We start from the raw sequence: 22,742 nt of genomic DNA on the forward strand, positions 1-22,742 counted from the left end.
ATACAATTACTCCTAATATCTTTTGGTGTTTCTGCTTTAGTTTTTGCTAAGAAGCTAGCAGTCAAACCCACAATTGCTTTTGCACCCTTTGTTGAAATGTTAATACAGTCAACAAGGCACATGTCATCTTAGCATTATTGTAAAAATAGTTTTGAACTAACAGAGCCCCTAAAAAGATTTTGGAAACCCCGAAAATCTGTAAATCACATTTTGACAATGACTATCATGGGAGAACAGAGAACTTGCACCTCCCAAAAAAGAGGTAGTAGGGATTAAAAGGGTATTAGGGAAGACTTCTTACAGAAAAAACACCTTTGCTGGGTCTAAAGGAGATTTAATGAGTATTTAGATTGGAGAAGGAAATGGCAACCCACTCCAGTACTATTGCCTGGAAAATCCCGTGGGTGGAGGAGCCTGGTAGGCTAAAGTCCATGGGGTCACAAAGAATCAGACATGACTGAGTGACTTCACTTCTTCTTCACTTCCTAGATGGAAGAAAATACAAGCAAAGGTATAGGGGCAAGACATAGCATGGTGTGAATAAGAACTGTAGTAATTTGATGATGCTACAGATCCTTTGGAGAAGGGAAAGGTTACCCAGTATTCTGGCCTGGAGAATTCCATGGACTATACAGTCCATGGGGTCGCAAAGAGTCGGACACAACTGAGCGACTTTTACTCACTGACAGGTAGGCTGCCATCTATCGGGTCGCACAGAGTCGGACACGACTGAAGTGACTTAGCAGCAGCAGCAGCAGTATCAAACCCAAGGCAAAACAGGAAGTGTCAGGTAAAACTAGACAAGTAGGGAAGTATTGGATCAAAGAAGGAGAAAGGTGCTACATTAAAATCCTAGACATTTTTCCTTTGGTCAAAAGAAAGTTTTAAGGATAAGAGTGGAATTTTTGGATTTGCATTGTAGAAAAATCACTTGTGTGAAGTATAGATTTGAGGAGGTCAAACTGGGATGCAGGGAGATCAGGTGTAGAGGCTATTTCTTCCTGTGATAAACTATTTATTCCTCCCCAAATTTATAAGTTGAAACTCTAATCTCCAATGTGATAGTATTTGGAGGTTAGGCTCTTATGAGGTGATTAGATCATGAGGGTGAAACCCTCATAAATGGGATTTGTGTCCTTAAGAAAAAGACCTCAGAGAGCTCCCTTCCTTTTCCATCTGAGAGGACACGAGAAGATGGCCCTCTGTAAACTAGGAGTGAGTCCTCACCAAATGCCGTATCTACCCGCACCTTAACCTAAGACTTCCCAGGCTCCAGAGCTGTGAGAAATAAAGTTTGGTTGTTTAAGCCACTCAGTCTACAGTATTCTAGAGTAACATGCTAGTCTACAGTATTCTAGAGTAACATGCTAGTCTACAGTATTCTAGAGTAACATGCTAGTCTACAGTATTCTAGAGTAACATGCTAGTCTACAGTATTCTAGAGTAACATGCTAGTCTACAGTATTCTAAAATGGCAGCCTAGAGTGATTAAAATCCTTCCGTCTCCTTCTTCATCTCCCTTTGGTAATATTGAAAATATGAATATATTTGTTATGAAAGTGAAGTAAAATAGAAAATGATATAGACAATAGAAAAACAAAACTAATCTCTCTGTCTCCCTTCACTCACATTCCCCCTGAGATAACTATACTACAAGATGGTATGTATCCTTCAAAGAATAAATAATTATAGTGGCAGAAAGCAAAGAGTAACTAAAGAGCCTCTTTTTAAAAAATATAAATTTATTTATTTTAATTGGAGGTCAATTACTTTACAATATTGTATTGGTTTTGCCATATATCAACATGAATCCGCCACAGGTATACACGTGTTCCCCATCCTGAACCCCCCTCCCTCCTCCCTCGCCATACCATCCCTCTGGGTCGTCTCAGTACACCAGCCCCAAGCATCCAGTATCATGCATTGAACCTGGGCTGGCGATGCATTTCACATATGATATTATACATGTTTCAATGCCATTCTCCCAAATCATCCCATCCTCTTCCTCTCCCACAGAGTCCAAAATACTGTTCTACACATCTGTGTCTCTTTTGCTGTCTCGCATACAGGGTTATCATTACCATCTTTCTAAATTCCATATATATGCATTAGTATACTGTATTGGTGTTTTTCTTTCTGGCTTACTTCACTCTGTATAATTGGCTCCAGTTTCATCCACCTCATTAGAACTGATTCAAATGTATTCTTTTTAATGGCTGAGTAATATTCCACGCTGTATATGTACCACAGCTTTTTCATCCATTCATCTGCTGATGGACATCTAGGTTGCTTCCATATCCTGGCTATTATAAACAGTGCTTCGATGAACATTGGGGTACATGTGTCTCTTTCAATTCTGGTTTCCTCGGTATGTATGTCCAGCAGTGAGATTGCTGGGTCATAAGGCCGTTCTGTTTCCAGTTTTTAAAGGAATCTCCACACTGTCCTCCATAGTGGCAAACAACTAATCTCAAAAATATACAAGCGACTCCTACAGCTCAATTCCAGAAAAATAAACGACCCAATCAAAAAATGGGCCAAAGAGCTAAATAGACATTTCTCCAAAGAAGACATATAGATGGCTAACAAACACATGAAAAGATGCTGAACATCACTCATTATCAGAGAAATGCAAATCAAAACCACAATGAGATACCATTTCATGCCAGTCAGAATGGCTGCGATCCAAAAGTCGACAAGCAATAAATGCTGGAGAGGGTGTGGAGAAAACGGAACCCTCTTACACAGTTGGTGGGAATGCAAGCTAGTAAAGAGCCTCTTGAAGAAGGTGAAAGGAGAGTGAAAAAGCTGGCTGAAAACTCAACATTCAAAAAAAGATCATAGCATCCAGTTCCATTACTTCACGACAAATAGAAGGGGAAAAAGTGGAAGTAGTAGATTTTATTTTCTTAGGCTCCAAAATCACTGCAGCCATGAAATTAAAAGACACTTGCTCCTTGAAAGGAAAGCTATGACAAATGTAGACAGTATATTAAAAAGCAGACATCACTTTGCTGACAAAGGTCAATATAAGCAAAGCTATGGTTTTTCCAGTAGTCATGTTCATATATGAGAAAGTGAAAGTGAAAGTCGCTCAGTCATGTCTGACTCTTTCTGATCCCTTGGACTGTAGCATACCAGGCTTATCTGTCCAAGGAATTTTCCAGGCCAGAGTACTGGAGTGGATAGTTGTTCCCTTCTCAAGGGGATCTTCCCAACCCAGGGGTCGAACCCAGGTCTTCCTCATTGCAGGCAGATTCTTTACCATCTGTACCACCAGGGAAACCCGTAGATATGAGAGTTGAACCATAAAGAACGCTAAGCACCGAAGAATTGATGCTTTTGAACTGTGTTGCTGGAGACAACTCTTGGGAGTCCTTTGGACAGCAGCGAGATTAAATGAGTCAATTCTAAAGGAAATCAACTCTGAATATTCATCGGAAGGATTGATGCTGAAGCTGAAGCTCCAATACATTGGGCACTTGATACAAAGAACTGACACACTGGAAAAGATCCTGATGCTGGGAAAGATTGAAGGCAAAAGAAAAAGCGGGAAGCAGAGGATGAGATGGCTAGATAGCTTTACTGATTCAATGAACATGAATTTGAGGAAACTCCAGGAGATAGTGAAGCACAGGGAAACCTAGCGTGCTGCAGTCCAAGGGGTCGCAAAGAGTCGGAGATGACCGAGTGACTGAGCTGAACTAGTGACTGAACAGGCTTCCGAGGTGGGCTAGTAATAAAGAACCTGCCTCCCAATGCAGGAGATGTGAGAGATGTGGTTTCCATACCTAGCTGGGGAAGATCCACTGGAGGAGGAAATGGCAACACACTCCATTCTTGCCTGGGAAATCTCATGAACAGAGGAGCCTGGCAGGCCACCGTCCATGGCGTTGCAGAGAGTTGAACAGGACCTGAGTGCGTACACGACTGAGCACATGCACACAAACCTTCCCTAGCAAATGAACAACAACATAGTTTCCTTATGATTTTGAGGTAACTTTGTTAAGTAGTCCTATGAATGCGAGATTGATTTCTATAGAAAGGTCAACCCTGAACATGTGGTGTGCCATCAACATATGGCTGTGATTAAAACCACGAGTGTGGATGAGATCCACTCGGGAGGTAACATGAAAAAAAAACATCAGTGCACAGCCTGACATGTGAGGATCACCAAAAGACAGAAGCACGCAAAGGTTCACAAGGGAAAGAGAGAGAGAGGGAAAAAAAGGGTTGTGAGTGAAAATTCTGATAATAATTTTAGTTTAAAGCATTGGGGATGTGCCTTATATGAGAGTATGGTGAATAAATATTATAAATGAATTTTCTGAATTTTAATAAAAATTAAAAGGAGACTTTATTAAGCTAAAATAAATTTTCTGTGATATTGTACACGTTATATACATACGATACAATTTATCTTCAATCAGGACTTCATGGACATTCTTGCCAAGAAACTTGGATCCAGAGGAATAGGTACAGAATGGAGTTTACTGTAAATTCAATATTAAACCAGGCTTCCCTGGTGGCTCAGATGATAAAGAATCTGCCTGCAATGTGAGAGACCTGTGTTTGATCCCTTGGTTGGGAAGATCCCCTGGAGGAGGGCATGGCAACCCATTCCAGTACTCTTGCCTGGAGAATCCCCATGAACAGAGGAGCCTGCAGGGCTATCATCCATGGTGTCACAAAGAGTCAGACAGGACTGTGCAACTAAGCACAGCACAGTTTTATGTAGGTCTTATTACCTGGTGGCTCAGTTGGTAAAGAATCTGCCAGTAATGCAGGAGACCACCTGCAATCCAGGAGACATGGGTTCAGTCCCTGGGTTGGGAAGATGCCCTGGAGAAGGAAATGGCAACACACTCCAGAATTTTTGCCTGGGAAATCCCATGGACAAAGGAACCTGGCAGACTATAGTCCATGGGGTCACAAGAGTAGGACATAACTTGGTGAGTATACCACCACTAGAGGAAAAAAAAAAAAAAGGAGAGAGAATAGAGAGGATTATTTACTGATTCACTTAATGAAATATTAACGATATTGCAAAATTTTCAGGAAATATTAGAAAGAGTAAGACACTGAAAAATCAGTCAGTTTGGAAAGGGAGAAGGAAATCTCCCATAAAAAATGAGATAAAATTTGAAAGATGAGGTCTGTGTTCACTCATCTCTAGGAGTAGGACTTGGACAAGAGAAAATAACTTTCTTATATCTGATCTGAATATCTCCTAGGTTGTAAAATTTGAGTTGTTTCCCAAAGATACTTGGTACAGTTGAGCATCCTATGCCCTTCTAATCTATCAGATGGAATCTCAGACTTTAAGCCAAATTTTGCACGTATGCAGAAATGTACTATCTGTTAAGTGGCTAGGTCAGAGTTCTCTACAGTGGGTGGATTCCACAGGCTGGCTTCATTTGAAATGCTAATTATCTTAGAGCAGTATTTTTTTTTCCCCATATAGATTTGTATTATTTCAGGACACATGATCTGAGGCATGGTTATTGTTATTAGCCACTCTGAAACAAAAAAAATGTGAAGCATAAAATGGGACAACAGAGGAGTGACTGAATGGGAGGACCTGGAACCAAGAATGTCTTCCTCTAGACTATGACACAAGACTGAAAATAGAAGTGTAAATGATGAAAAAGATGCTTAGGTGTTCAAGAATGGAAATAGTACACTGAAAAGTAGAACAATCTGTCTTCATATCATAGTAGAATTAAACCAGAAATCAATAACAGAAAGATAATTGGAAACTCATCAAAACAACACACTCCTAAATCACACTGGGATCAAAGCAGAAATCTCAGGAGAAATTTTAAAAATATTTTGAAGCAAATTAAAACACAGCTTATCAAAATTTGTGGGATGCAGAAAAAGTAATGTTTTGATCTAAATTTATAGCATTGAATAAATGTATTAAAAAAGAAGAATAAAACAATAAATCAAGTTTCCATTTCAGGAAACTACAAAAATAAAGCAAATTTAATCTAAAGTAAACAGAAGAAAATAAACAAAATTAGACTAGAAATCAATGAAATTGAAAAGAGGAAATTAATGCAGAAAATCTACCAAACCAAAGGCTGATGTTTGAAAAAAATAGTTTTTTTAACCAGGCTTTCTAAGAATAAAAAAAAAAAAAAGAAGACACAAATTTCTTTCTTTCTTTTTTTTTTTTTTTTGACACAAATTTCTAACATCAGAAATGAAAGAGAGGACATCATTTGTAATGTTCAATGAACATTATTAAAAAGATGGTAAAGAATACAAACCTAAGCCCACAGATTTGATAGCTTAGAAGAAATGGACCAATTTTTTGAAAGACACAATATGCAAATCTCACACAGTAAGAGAAAAACAATTAAACAAAAGAATTAAATAAAAAATATTTTAAAATTAAATAGTCATAATACAGACAAATTTTGGGAAGGCATAGAATCACAGTAATAACAGTGTTCTTACTAAATTAGGAAACTATGGAGCAGAAATATATTTGGAACTGGTTGTATGCATGTATAATTCACAATTGTGTGTTCAAACAAGCTATAGTATTCTACCAATAAAAATAAAAATTGTAGTTGTTAAAAAAATAATAAATTAAATATCTATTAATTAAATTCAATCAATAATTAATAATCTTCCAAAGCAGAAATCAGCAGGGCCAAATGGCCTCACTGATGACTTCTACAAATATTTAAGAAAGAAATTATACTGATTTTCAACAATTCTTTTAGAAGATAGAAACAGGGAATATTTCATAACTCATTCTATGAGGTGAGAATTGCTCTAATACCAAAATCAGTCAAAGATATTATAAGAAGCTGAAACTATAGACCAATATCTCTCATAAACGTATCTCCCACCTTGGAAGCCCCACATGTCATTATACAGTTCTCAAAATCATAGAAAGTACATCACCAAGAGTGAACTCTAATGTAAACTACAGACTCTGGGTGATAATGATGTATCAATGTATGTTTGTTGATTGTAACAAATGTCCTCTACTGGTTCCAAATATTGATAGTAAGGGAGGCCAGGTATGTGTAGAGATAAGGAGCTATAGGAACTCACTGTACTTTATATTTAATTTTGCTAAAAACATGAAATTGCTCTAAGTATTTAAAAAAATTTTAAGCGAATTATTTCTTGGGAAGATTATTATCATATTAATAGGAAGAATGAAATTTGAAAGTTTTATGAAAGAGTGAGATCTATATACTCTGCATAAAAAATCTAGCTTCTTTGGTTTTTAATGAGGAGCTACAGTCCACAGTGTTGCAACTTAACACACATGCAGGAGGTAGAAAACAACCCTGATTAAAGAATAATACAATGAGTTAAAATATTGTTTGTAATCATCATGGTCAGTGTTTGTTTTCAAGGTAACCATATGGGGTAAGATTGTTACAACTGTTTTCTCTGTTAACAGCTAGTTAATAACATTTTCATAGTGACCTAGCACAATACCCTATAATATCCTATCATTCTAGTTTTACAGAAGATATTGAAGAAATCCAAAGACTGTGCTAAAGTTTAGACAGCAGAAAAGCCTTGATTTAGCTAAGATTTGAATTTTCACAGCTGGGCTTTCAAAAGAGTCTTTTGCCCACCTCTCCTAATAAGGAAGGGTCACTTGTATGCATGATGCCTATCTCCTTATTCTTATAGCTGATTCCTGCTTTGCCTAGCCTGAGAGAATGGTGAAAACACTTGCCTTTTCTTAAGCAGTATGCTAAGGGTGTCAGCGCTGAGAGTTGTTAATTTTTGGTGTGAGTGTTCATGATTTTAGATTTTTTTCTGTATGCTGTTCCATCAGTGAACAGGCTCTTAACAAATCTCCAAAATAAACTCATTTACCAAGGCTTTCTCATATTTGTCATTTTGAAAGACTGAGCAAACATCAGTAAAAGAAGCAATCCAAGTTCTCATGCCAAATATGTGTATGTCCAAGACTAGGATTTTCTTCATGTTTAAATGTGGATATGGAGCCTAAAGTGCTAGGAATTTTTAATCTTCTTTCTAACTTATTTTTATTTCTCTTCCTTAGGTCTGATGAGCCTTATATGTAGAGCTGCTCGCCACTTACAAAAAGATGTGCTCTAGCAGATGAAAAGACTGCCTATCTTCTATTTCATTTGGAAGAAGATTTGATTTCAGATCAATGAATTACTAATTGTGGCTCACAAAATCCTTTCCAGATGACTGTAGGTTGGTCCAAAATACAAAAGGACTCAACTGGTTTCAAGTCTGAATAAGAGTCCCAGAGAGAGTTGGATAAAGGTTGGAGGGAGTCATTTGTATTGCTGGAAACTTAGCTATAGTATCTGTAGAGCTATTCTAAACTGAGTGGGTAGAGAAGAGTACAGAGTTCATTTTTTTGGTTACTTTTCCACTCTTTCTATTCTTTTTTAAAATGAAACACTATGAAAATGTACTTCATTCTTTTTTACTGTAACAATTGATTAGTGGAAATATGTGGTTGGCCATTTTGCTCAGGCCTGCTTCTTTATCATCCACTTCTCATCTATGTGCTTTTTCACAGTCCCTTCTTCTTTTCTCATTTTTTTGGACTCTTTGATTTCTCTTATTTCCATTGCTCTCATATTCCAACCTTTTATTTTATTTTCTTTCTACAAAACCCAAACACTCTCAGAGGCCAGACAAGCAATCTAGATATGTTAAGTGACAGATCAAAGCACCAAAGAGTTGTGATGACTCAACGAATTGAAATTCATGACACATCCAAAGGTGATCAATCCCCTTAGGATTTTATTGACTAATAAAATCAGGGTGCCAGTTCTCTTCACTGCTCATCACTTTGCAACTGCTACTCTATTTCATTCATATTCCCCCATTTTTCTTCCATCTTTCTAAGAAATTTACAGGATGCGGGTAGGGTTTACAATCTTCAAGAATCTGGTTTTGCCGTATTTTGTGAAGGGGACAAATGATTAATAATCATTCTGTACCTTAGTTTTCTCATCTGAAAAAAGGAATTATTACTTACCCATTGAGTTGTTATGCAGATTACATGAAATAATACTTATAAAGCATTGAAAATACTGCTTTATATTAATAGAACACAGATATACCACACAAGTGTTTCAAAAATAAGTATTAGATTTTATTATTGCCAAGTAGTCTGTACAGATCTTCCTAAACTTCACTATTTTGCCCTCCTTCATCCCTTCATTTACCTCTTTGTTCCTAAGAGAAAGGTACACATTAAATCAATACACACAAGGAGATAAATGAGGCCCAGATTACCATTTGATTATTAACTGGGACAATATTGATTTGCCAGTGGTTGTCTATCTCGTTGAAATGGGCTACTTAGGCTTATAGCTTAGAGAATTTCCTTACTACTTTTAAGTCCAGATGTAAATCTCAGTATCTTAATACAGTTCTCAGGTCAAAAGGTAAGATTCCATCCAGACTGAGATGTGTACAAGACACGCTTCGTTAATGGCCTCCCATATTCATTTTAGAGGTCTTTCTTAGCAATACTGGCTCCATTTTGATTTTCCTTTCACAATTGCCAGCTTATTAAGAAAGGTTATAATTCAGAAATAGCCAAATGGAAGGGGTGCCTAGGAAAAGACGTGGGGAAAGGGCACAGAGCTTAATGCTATGCTCTTTGGGCAAGTTGTTCTTCTTGCATTTGAATATATTCACCAACCAACCTGAAAAGTCTTAAATCCCATTCTTTTAGGATTTTGTGAAGGTTTCATTATACAGATATACTTGATTAAATTATTGCCTCTGGGGGTTAATTTAACCTCCAGTCTCTCTCCTCTTCCCAGAAGTCAGGGAGATAGGACTAAAACTTGGTCTTTCTTGAGATCAGCCCACTCCAGGCTATTTGGGAGCAAGCAGGTGTTAGTAGCTCAGTGTCCTTCTCTGTGCTCAGTGTCTGACTCTTTGTGACCCCATGGATGGTAGCCTGCCAGGCTCCTCTGTCCATGGGATTTCCCAGGCAAGAACACTGGAGTGAATTGCCATTCCCTTCTCTAGGGGATATTCCTGACCCAGGGATGGAACCTGGGTTTCCTGCATTTCAGGCAAAATTTTTACCACCTGAGTTGCCAGGGAAGCCCCACCCTAATTAATCTCATTATCATAAACTCAAGCGCACTCAAAAGGGACTCCTAATGAATGACAGAAGATATTCCTATCACTTAGGAAATTCCAAGGATTTTAGGACTTCAGTGCCAGAAACTAGAGACAGAAACCATATATTTCTTATACCTCTGTTTTTATTTCATCTGCTGTTTTCCTTATGATTAGACTAGGGTTATGTGTTGTCAATGACTCAGTGGTAAAGAATCGGCCTACTAATGTAGATGTGGGTTTGATCCCTGGGTCCAGAAGATTCCCTGGAGAAGGAAATGGCAACCCACTTTAGTATTCTTGGCTAGGAAATCCCATGAGCAGAGGAGCTTGGTAGGCTACAGTCCATTGGGGTTGCAAGAGAGTCAGACAGAACTTAGCAGCTAAACAACAACAATGGGTTGTTGAAAGAATATCAAAGTGGCAAAAAGTTCTTTTCATCACACGTATCCACAGGAACTGGAGGTGCCCACAGCACCACTGGTTAATGATCATCACTTGGCTGAGGTAATGTTGGCCAGGCTTTTTTTCAGTACTATTTTTCCTTATTGACACACTAACCTTGGAAGTGGAATGGAAGTCTAGTCCATTCTCAAGGGGAAAAAACAGTAGCGAGGGGATCATGTTCCAGCTTCTGATGAAGATTATTTGGGATAATTAAGTGTAATTATTTATAATTTTAAGGAATATTAGTCTTCATTTTTTTATATCAGTATGGACTCATGAATATTTATTTTATTTATTTTGTAGTTTAAATTGTCCCAGCTTTTGTGATTAGGAGCTCTTTCCGTTGGCTTCTTTTTACATGATTTTCTTTTTCTTTTTTCTTTTTTTTAACAATATATCCCTTTTACATTATTTTTTTTTCTCACTATCTTACCTTCTGTCCCTTCTACATATTTGAGGCTCATCTTATATTTATCCTGCTCCAAACTTGAAATCAATTATTTCTCTCAGAACCCCCTGTTACTTTGATTAAAATGGTATTTAGAAACCAAGGTCTGGGTGCTATGAGTGCTCATTGATGGTGGGATGTTATTGCTTCTAGGATCTCTCAAGAAACAGAGTGATATATCACATGTATAAATACTAATTTATGTATATACATATTTCTATGATTGTTTCTATATTTACTATCTGTATCAGTATTAACCTAAACATGAGCTCACACTGATGTCTCCAACTCTGACCTACTACCATAGAGTTTATTTTAGCCTTCTCATCTTGCTTATCTGTATCTTCTTTCTCCAACAGTGAGAAAACTAGCAGTCACTATCCAAACTTACTTATTTATCCAACCCAAATATATGCACATAAAACCTTTTTAGAATTGCTAACTTGACCTCCCATGAGAAAAACAAAAGTCACTAACAAGAGTAAGGTATATTTGTACAGTTCCTTTTTGTTTTCAGCATTAGAGTCTCTTTAGTTCTTTCTTTCTTTTTTTTAGCTTAGCTTTAGATCTGAAAAATTGTTTTCTGAATTTACATAGGTCAGCTTCATTTTAAGAGAAGGCAATGGCACCCCACTCCAGTACTCTTGCCTGGAAAATCCCATGGACGGAGGAGCCTGGTAGGCTGTAGTCCCTGGGGTCGCTAAGAGTCGGATACAACTGAGTGACTTCACTTTCACTTTTCACTTTCATGCATTGGAGAAGGAAATGGCAACCCACTCCAGCGTTCTTGACTGGAGAATCCCAGGGAAGGGGGGGCCTGGTGGGCTGTTGTCTACAGGGTTGCACAGAGTCGGACACGACTGAAGTGACTTAGCAGCAGCAGCAGCTTCATTTTACCCTATCTCTTTCAGTGCAGATAGCTATATATTTGTAACAAAGTTTAATCTATTTGCCCTTCAACATAATGATTGATGTTTTCCTTTAGTTTGCCTCCATTAAAGTTTACTCTTTTAGACATATGTGTAGAAACATGTATTTGCCAGTCAGTTCAACTCCTTTTGGACTTCCCTGGTGGCTCAGACAGTAACTCGTCTGCCTACAATGCGGGAGACCCCAGTTCAATCTCTGGGTTGGGAAGATCTCCTGAAGAAGGATATGGCAACCCACTCCGGTATTCTTGCCTGGAAAATCCCATGGACAGAGGAGCCTGGTAGGCCACAGTTCATTGGGTCACAAAGAGTCGGACATGACTAAATGAGTTCACTCCCTCACTCACTCAACTCCTTTTGAACTCAGAAAGGTAAGTTCAGGTCAGGATCTCCATACAGAAGTTGTGCAATAAGAGCACATCTCATCATTTCCTATTCACACAACCGATGTCTATCAAGTCACTCCCTCAATGTTCTCCAAAGAATCAGAATGGAGGCAATTCTGCCATTTCCTTCAAATATTCCAACTGAAGATATATTGAGTGGTTATGTTACCAAAGACCCAAAACTTGGAGAAATCTGTGTAATATAAAATATTATATATACATATGAAATATTTTTGTATCTTATGAAAGAAAAAAGCAAAACCTAATCTTAACATATAATATTTGTACACTTTTTCCATCTTTATATTCTCTACTTTCAGTTCAGTCAGTTGAGTAGCTTAGTCGTTTCTGACTCTTTACAACCCCACGGACTGTAGAGCACCAAGACTTCCTGTCCATCATCAACTCTCGGAGTTTACCCAGACTCATGTCCATTGAGTTGGTGATGCCATCCAACCATCTCATCCTCTGTCATTCCTTTCTGCTCCCTCCCTCAATCTTTCCCAGCATCAGCAGCTTTTCCAATGAGTCAGTTTGTTGCATCAGGTGGCCAAAGTATTGGCATTTCAGCTTCAGCATCAGTCCTTCCAATAAATATACAGGACTGATCTCCTTGAGGATGTACTGGCTGGATCTCCTTGCAGTCCAAATAACTCCCAAGAGTCTTCTCCAACACCACAGTTCAAAAGCATCAATTCTTTGGTGCTCAGCTTTCTTTCGAGTCCAACACTCACATCCATACATAACCACTGGAAAAACCATAGCCTTGACAAGACAGACCTTTGTTGAAAAAGTAATGTCTCTGCTTTTTAATATGCTGTTTAGGTTGGTCATAACTTTTCTTCTAAGGAGCAAACGTCTTTTAACTTCATGGCTTCATTACCATTTGTAGTGATTTTGAAGCCCCTCAAAAGGTGATGGCATTCCAGTTGAGCTATTTCAAATCCTGAAAGATGATGCTGTGAAAGTGCTGCACTCAACATGCCACCAAATTTGGAAAACTCAGCATTGGCCACAGGACTAGAAAAGGTCAGTTTTCATTCCAATCCCAAAGAAAGGCAATGCTAAAGAATGCTCAAACTACCACACAATTGCACTCATCTCACATGCTAGTAAAGTAATGCTCAACATTCTCCAAGCCAGGCTTCAGCAATATGTGAACCATGAACTTCCTGATGTTCAAGCTGGTTTTAGAAAAGGCAGAGGAACCAGAGATCAAATTGCCAACATCTGCTGGATCATGGAAAAAGCAAGAGAGTTCCAGAAAAACATCTACTACTGCTTTATTGACTATGCCAAAGCCTTTGATTATGCGGATCACAATAAACTGTGGAAAATTCTGAGAGAGATGGGAATACCAGACCACCTGACCTGTCTCTTGAGAAATCTGTATGCAGGTCAAGAAGCAGCAGTTTGAACTGGACATGGAACAACAGACTGGTTCCAAATAGGAAAAAGAGTCCATCAAGGCTGTATATTGTCACCCTGCTTATTTAACTTCTATGAAGAATACATCATGAGAAACGCTGGACTGGAAGAAACACAAGCTGGAATCAAGATTGCCAGGAGAAATATCAATAACCTCAGATATGCAGATGACACCACCCATACGACACCCACCCTTTAGTGAAGAGGAACTAAAAAGCCTTCTGATGAAAGTGAAAGTGGAGAGTGAAAACGTTGGCTTAAAGCTCAATATTCAGAAAACAAAGATCATGGCATCCGGTCCCATCACTTCATGGGAAATAGATGGGGAAACAGTGGAAACGGTGTCAGAATTTATTTTTGGGGGCTCCAAAATCACTGCAGATGGTGACTGCAGCCATGAAATTAAAATACACTTACTCCTTGGAAGAAATGTTATGACCAACCTAGATAGCATATTCAGAAGCAGAGACATTACTTTGCCATCAAAGATCCGCCTAAGTCAAGGCTATGGTTTTTCCAGTAGTCATGTATGGATGTGAGAGTTGGACTGTGAAGAAGGCTGAGCACCGAAGAATTGATGCTTTTGAACTGTGGTGTTGGAGAAGACTCTTGAGAGTCCCTTGGACTGCAAGGAAATCCAACCAGTCCATTCTGAAGGAGATTAGCCCTAGGATTTCTTTGGAAGGAATGATGCTAAAGCTGAAACTCCAGTACTTTGGCCACCTCATGGGAAGAGTTGACTCGTTGGAAAAGACTTTGATGCTGGGAGGGACTGAGGGCAGGAGGAGAAGGGGACGACAGCGGATGAGATGGCTGGATGGCATCACTGACTCGATGGACGTGAATCTGAGTGAACTCCGGGAGATGGTGATGGACGGGGAGGCCTGGTATGCTGCGATTCATGGGGTCGCAAGAGTCGAACACAACTGAGCGACTGAACTGAACTGAACTGAAAATAAAGTCTGTCACTGTTTCTGTTGTTTCCCCATCTATTTGCCATGAAGTGATGAGACCAGATGTCATGATCTTAGTTTTCTGAATATTGAGTTTTAAGCCAACTTTTTTCTTTCCCCTTTCACTTTCATCAAGAGGCTCTTAAGTTCTTCTTCACTTTCTGCCATAAGGGTGGTGTCATCTGCATGTCTGAGGTTATTGACATTTTCCCTAGCAATCTTGATTCCAGCTTGTGCTTCATCCTGCCTGGGATGTCTTGTGATGTACTCTGCACACAAGTTAAATAAGCAGGATGACAATATACAACCGTGACATACTCCTTTCCAGATTTGGAACCAGTCTGTTGTTCCATGTCTAGTTTTAACTGTTTCTTCCAGACCTGCATACAGATTCCTCAAGAGGCAGGTCAGGAGGTGTTACTATTCCCATCTCTTGAACAGCTTTCCACAGTTTGTTGTGATCCACACAGTTAAAGGCTTTGGCATAGTCAAGAAAGCAGAAATAGATGTTTTTCTGGAAGTATCTTGCTTTTGCAATGATCCAACAGATGTTGACAATTTGATCTCTGATGCCTTTGCCTTTTCTAAATCCAGCTTGAACATCTGGAAATTCACAGCTCACGTGTTGAAGGCTTACTTGGAGAATTTTGAGCATTATTTTACTAGTGTGTGAGATGAGTGCAATTGTGTGGTAGTTTGAGCATTCTTTGGCATTGCCTTTCTTAGGGATTGGAATGAAAACTGACCTTTTCTAGTCCTGTGGCCAATGTTGAATTTTCCAACTTTGCTGGCATACTGAGTGCAGCACTTTCATAGCATCATCTTTTAAGATCTGAAATAGCTCCGCTGGAATTCCATCACCTCCACTAGCTTTGTTCATACTGATGCTTTCTAAGATCCACGTGACTTCACATTTCAGGATGTCTGGCTCCAGGTGAGTGATCACAGCATCATGATTATCTGGGTCATGAAGATCTTTTTTGTATAGTTCTTCTGTGTATTCTTGCCACCTCTTCTTAATTTCTTCTGCTTCTGTTAGGTCCATACCATTCTGTCCTTTATTGTGCACATCTTTGCATTAAATTTTCCCTTTGTATCTCTAATTTTTTTTGAAGACCTCTATACTCTTTCTTATTCTATTGTTTTCCTCTATTTCTTTGCATTGATCACTGAGGAAGGCTTTCTTATCTCTCCTTGCATTTCTTTGGAACTCTGCATTCAAATGGGGGTATATCTTTCCTTTTCTCCTTTGTTTGACTTCTCTTTTTTTCACAGCTATTTGTAAGGCCTCCTCAGACAACCATTTTGCCTTTTTGCATTTTTTTTTCCTTGGGGGATGGTCTTGATCCCTATCTACTGTACAACATCATGAACCTCCATCCATAGTTCATCAGGCACTCTGTCTATCAGATCTAATCCCTAGAATCTACTTCTATTTCCACTGTATAATCGTAAGGGTTTTGATTTAGGTCATACCTGAATGGTCTAATACTTTTCCTACTTTCTTCAATTTAAGTCTGAATTTGGCAAAAAGGAGTTCATGATCTGAGCCACAGCCCCTGGTCTTGTTTTTGCTGCCTGTATAGAGCTTCTCCATCTTTGGCTGCAAAGATATAATCAATCTGATTTCGGTATTAACCATCTGGTGATGTCCATGTGTTGAGTCTTCTCTTGTGTTGTTGGAAGAGAGTGTTTGCTATGACCAGTGCATTCTCTCGGCAAAACTCTAGTAGCCTTTTCCCTGCTTCATTCTGTACTTCAAGGCCAAATTTGCCTGTTACTCCAGGTATCTCTTATTTTCACATTGCAGTCCCCTATAATGAAAAGGACATCTTTTTTGGGCGTTAGTTATAGAAGGTCTTGTAGGTTTTCATAGAACCATTCAACTTCAGCTTCTTCAGCATTATTGGTCAGGGCATAGACTTGGATTACCGTGATATAGAATGGTTTGCCTTGGAAATGAACAGGGATCATTCTGTCATTTTTGAGATTGTATCTAAGTACTGCATTTCGGACTCTTTTGTTGACTATGATGGGTATTCCATTTCTTCTAAGAGATTCTTGCCCACAGTAGTAGGTATAATTTTTATTATTTATTGATATCTATAAAGTATATTTATCAAATTAGTATTATTAATAGATCACAAATTGTTTTTATTAATACAATGATAATCTAGGTTCTACTATTACAGACAATTTAAATTGAAGTTTGCAGATTCAAAAGAATTTAATTTCACAGAAAATACACCATTAATAGTGCATCTCATTATTATCTGTGTAAACAACTTAAATATTTCAGTAGTATTGTCTTGACCAATCTTTTCAGTATATAATTCCTTTGTTATTTTTCTGCTAATAATGTTTCTGATTGTCGAGTTTTGTCTTGCCTTCTCTAACATATTCATTGCTGTTTATTAAATTTTCCCTTGGAGATATAAAATATATGATTGTAACACTTTAGAAATCTCTTTTCAAATTAATAAAAATTATCTTTTCCTAGCTTTTTATGGAGATTAACAGAGATGCGTGAAAATATATTTTCTGAAAGGTGACCTAGAACACAGAGCTCTCAGATCTGCATGTTTAAATATTTTGCTTTGCATTCAAGGTTGTCAGCATAATGTGTGGGCTTCTGCTTTTGCAATTATTTCAAATATGGTTATTAATTCCCTGTTGGAAATTGTTCTCCAGTTGTTGCATTTTCTTATGTACCCTTCTTTTATTTGTTCAAGGTGCTAGTAAAGAACATCTCTTTTGAGAAATACGCTTGTTTTTCATTAAAAAATGAAAAGAGTTGAATGCAGAGAGCCTGGCAGAAGAAAGAAAATAGTGCTCATAGAAGAGAGAAACTATAATGGTTAGCCCAAGTTTCAACTTTAGATGAAGTCTTAAAGGTTAGAAGAAATACATTACTGTTTAGCCCCAAAGTAAAATTTAAGATAAGCCCAACTTTAACTGAGGAAAAATATTTGGTCATTTATCTGCAGAATTAATTTCTAATTTCTAGATTCAAAGTAAGATTGAAGTGCTCATGCTTGAGCTCCTACTCAGTCATTCAGTCATCTCCAGCTCTTTGCAACCCCATGGACTGTAGCCCACCATGCTCCTCTGTCTATGAGATTCTCCAGGCAAGAACACTGGAATGGGTGGCTGTGTCCTTCTCCAGAGGATCCTCCCAATCCAGGAATCAAACCCATGTCTCCTGCATTGCAGGTGGATACTTTACTACTGAGCCACTAGAGAAGCCATTTGCCAAATTAAAGGTAATCAACAATATGATTAAGAATTTTAAATTTAGTTACCACCAAATACATAAGGCAAAATTGGCCAATATACAGCACAAACAATGCCACTACACCCAGAGAGATGGCACAATCACAGTGACTTTTCCCACTATGTCAAGAAAAGATTCCGTATCCTTACCATAGAGTGCTAAGCATCCAACGCCAAATATATAAAGGTAATGTAGCAATTAAACTCATGTGTTGTTCTCCATATAAGTGTAAACTTTTCACCTCCTTGAGGTATCAAATGCCTGGGAAATCATTCTCCTTACATGCAGGTAGTTGTGTAATTACTTTTTGACTGATTCCAATAAAACTCATTAAATATTATGCAATTTCCCAGGATTTATTTTAGTAGATGTTATTTCCACATAATAGTATAAGTTAATAAAAAAGTATTACTCTAGAACATGAAAATTTTTCAAAAAGTTAACTGTAGATATTCTTTCTATATGATTACTGCCAAGGACATGAAGATTAAGTGATAAAATCCCTTAACAAAACAGTCAAATACACAATATCTATTTTAATGAAACTCAGAGAATATGAGGATTATGAGTGGAATTAATACAGTAAAATAATGAGCAGAATTTACATTTACTGGGATCTATATAGAAAACAACAAATCAATCTGCACCAATTTCATTTAGCCTCAGTTTTACACCTCCTAGGACACGAATTGTGTAGCCTACAAAACAATTTATATTTTATCTGTACCATCTAATTAATTAAATGGCCCCAGAGTACCAGACTCACAAATCTCGTTAATAGCTGAATACTGAAATAAAGGCTGTTCACCCCTACTAGAATAATATTTGCATATCCCCACCTGTGATGAGTAATAAGTACCTGCCACAAATCAGAATTATGAATTTTGTACGCCTAACAAAACCGCAGGGGAAATTATACCTCAGACATTCCATAATAATTGCAGCTAAGCTGTTTAGTGCCATCCACTTATTCTGCCTGAAGTGTTTAAAGCAGCAACAGTTGTAAATGAATTCAGGCACATATTCAAGGGAATTTTTTTTTTTTTCAAAAAGTTTTTCTGTCTTGTCATATGTAATTATCTTACGGAAGTATTCAGCTGCAAGTTACAAATGCATTCACATTTTAAAAAGCAAATTAGAAAAAATAGTTCCTTTCATCAGCTTGTTAGGTGTACATAAGAATTCTATTATAGAAACTTTGGAATATAGCTCAAGATGGATTCTGAAGTATTGACATTTAGAAAGTTAGGTTGGCTAGATGGGGTGAGATTCTAATTTTGTAATCTGTAAGTTGATAAAATGGTAACTAGTGTAGAAGATCCAGGAAATTGTGATATTGTGATGGAGCACATGCTGGATCGGTAAACCTTAGTTTCAAGATAGCACGAATTGACCCATCTCTCAAAAAGCTTGTCTGAGCTCTAGGATGGGGCTGTGGAAACTGTAGACTCCTGGGAGAAATCTAACATAAGACCATCATGATTCATGACCATTGTCTGGGAACAAGGTGAGTTGCAAAGGGCACGTCTCTTTTGGGAGTTAAGTTCCTATGTTGGAAGGAAGATGACAGTGTTTGGCATAGAGTATCACCCAGGAAGAAGTAACAAACACCTTAGTATGAACTGTTCAGTACAATGACCAAGTTCTGGTTAACTGCATGATTGGATTAAATGAGAAGTAACTCCAATAGGGGTAAGATATGACCTGTGTATGAGATAAGAAAATTATTTAACAATTTAAACAGCAGTGAAGTATATTGGGGAGATGTTAACTAAATAACAGAAGACCCAATGTCAATTCTTGCCAAGAATCAGCCTTGAGATCTTGAGCAATAAATCAGTTTCTCTGACCTCGTTTACAAAATGTTAGCAAAAATCTATCTAGCAACTAACTAACTAAATTACCTACTAATTTGGGAGGCTTGTGTGCCCTGGTGGACCCACTGGGCATACATTATTGCTGTTTAGACACTAAGTTGTGTCTGATTCTTTGTGACCCCATGGACTATAGTCTTCCAGGCTCCTCTGTCCATGGGATTTCCCTGGCAAAAATTTTGGATTGGGTTGCCATTTCCTTCTCCAGGGCATCTTCCTGATGCAGGGATCAAACCCGCTTCTCCTGTACTGGCTGGTGAATTGTTTGCCACTGAGCCACCAGGGAATCCTGTACATACATGAGCATCACACTATAAGCAACTGTCACTATTTCTTTTCTCCATTAGGAATATGGCTGATTGGCTGCCTTCCTGCAGCAAGTTTTTCTATATCAGAGGATTTACTGCAAAAGGGGAGGAGGGGCACAGCAGAGGAGGTATAAAAGTATCCAATTCTTCAGAGACAAAGAATCTCTTCCTACTTATTTTTTCTGTGTATGCTCAGCCTGTGTGTGTACAAGAAATCAACCTCATTTCCAAGAAAAGAGCTTTAAAAATAATTAGGATTTATATATTTTCACAAGAGTGGGAAGGTTGCAATGAGTCACCAAGATATGATTAAGTCAGGTTGTTGAAGGCTCCCTAAGGTGACAGGATGGTCTGCAGGCTTTAGAAATGAAGCTTATATAGCCTATTATCATGATGAAGTGAAATTTGAAATTACATTTTATATTTGTAAAGGACTAACAGGCAAGGTCCCTATGGATTGGCAAATACTACATAAAATGCTATAAAAACCAGACCATAATCTCTCGCTAACTTACACATTAGCCACAGGCAGTAAAGATGGTTTTTATTGGAACCAGATTTTGTCAAGAGAAGAAAAAAAGTTATGCACAGTTTATCCTGGCTTTTCAAGCACTTTGCTTTTTTCCTTGAGTTAACATGACGTATTCCAAGTGATTAAATAAACTTGTCTAGCAGCTCTTCTCATGTACTTGAAAGGAGGCAAAGTAAAGAAGGATTTACTCTGAAGAGAGATCTTAATTCTATCACTAAAAACGTCCCTGTTTTATTCTAATCATTACAGCAGAAACCAAGAAAGTCAAGAAAAATTAGAGCTTCCAAAATAACCTATTGTAGAAACCCACTTATACTCCATGTACTATTTTACTTAACACCACATACCTTTGCAAATCAAAAGTAGTATGTGCATTTAGAAACATTGGGTTAAATAAAATATATTATTTATACACAAAAATAAACTCAAAATGGATTAAAGATCTAAACGTAAGACCAGAAACTATAAAACTCCTAGGGAGAACATAGGCAAAACACTCTCTGACACACAACATAGCAGGATCCTCTATGACCCACCTCCCAGAATATTGGAAATAAAAGCAAAAATAAACAAATGGGACCTAATTAAACTTAAAAGCTTCTGCACAACAAAGGAAACTATAAGCAAAGTGAAAAGACAGCCTTTGGAATGGGAGAAAATAATAGCAAATGAAGCAACTGACAAACAACTAATCTCAAAAATATACAAACAACTCCTGCAGCTCAATTCCAGAAAAATAAATGACCCAACCAAAAAATGGGCCAAAGAACTAAACAGACCTTTCTCCAGAGAAGACATACAGATGGCTAACAAACATGAAAAGATGCTCAGCATCACTCCTTATCAGAGAAATGCAAATCAAAACCACAATGACGTACCATTTCACACCAGTCAGAATGGCTGTAATCCAAAAGTCTACAAGCAATAAATGCTGGAGAGGGTGTGGAGAAAAGGGAACCCTCTTACACTGTTGGTGAATGCAAACTAGTACAGCCACTATGGAGAACAGTGTGGAGATTCCTTAAAAAACTGGAAATAGAACGGCCTTATGACCTAGCAATCCCACTGCTGGGCATACACGCCGAGGATACCAGAACTGAAAGAGATACGTGTACCCCAATGTTCATTGCAGCACTGTTTATAGTAGCCAGGACATGGAAGCAACCTAGATGTCCATCAGCAGATGAATGGATAAGAAAGCTGTGGTACATATACACAATGGAGTATTACTCAGCCATTAAAAAGAATACATTTGAATTAGTTCTAATGAGGTGGATGAAACTGGAGCCTATTATACAGAGTGAAGTAAGCCAGAAAGAAAAACACCAATACAGTATACTAAGGTATATTTACGGAATTTAGAAACATGGTAACGATAACCCTGTATGGGAGACAGCAAAAGAGACACAGATGTATCTTTTGGACTCTCTGGGAGAGGGAAAGGGTGGGATGATTTGGGAGAATGGCACTGAAACATGTATAGTATCACATATGAAATGAATCACCAGTCCAGGTTCGATGTATGATACTGGTTGCTTGGGGCTGGTGCACTGAGATGACCCAGAGGGATGGTGCAGGGAGGGAGGAGGGAGGGGGGTTCAGGATGGGGAACACGTGTATACCTGTGGCGGATTTGTGTTGATGTATGGCAAAACCAATACAATATTGTAAAGTAATTAACCTCCAATTAAAATAAATCAATTTATATTAAAAAATTTAAGTAATATCTAACTAATATACATGGGAAGAATGCAGGAGATAGAGGAGGTATTATTGCCAACACCCTGGGTGCACATGATGACCCAAGGAGGTAACAGCTTGGATTTTAGTTCATTTATTATCATTGAGGAGACTGGGCAAGAAGGCTGATGAAATATTTTGATTAACTGGTAATTTTTTTCCTCTTCAAGAGTGACATTGAACAGCTTATGGTAAGATTTACAACATGTGGCAGATTTATAACTGAGTTTTTTTTCAATACATCTTTTTTCTTTTTAAAGATATTTCTTTATTTTATGTGTTTATCTGGCTGCACTCAACCTTAGTTGCA

Source organism: Ovis canadensis, chromosome 1 (assembly GCF_042477335.2).
Source record: "Ovis canadensis isolate MfBH-ARS-UI-01 breed Bighorn chromosome 1, ARS-UI_OviCan_v2, whole genome shotgun sequence".
NCBI lineage: Eukaryota > Metazoa > Chordata > Mammalia > Artiodactyla > Bovidae > Ovis > Ovis canadensis.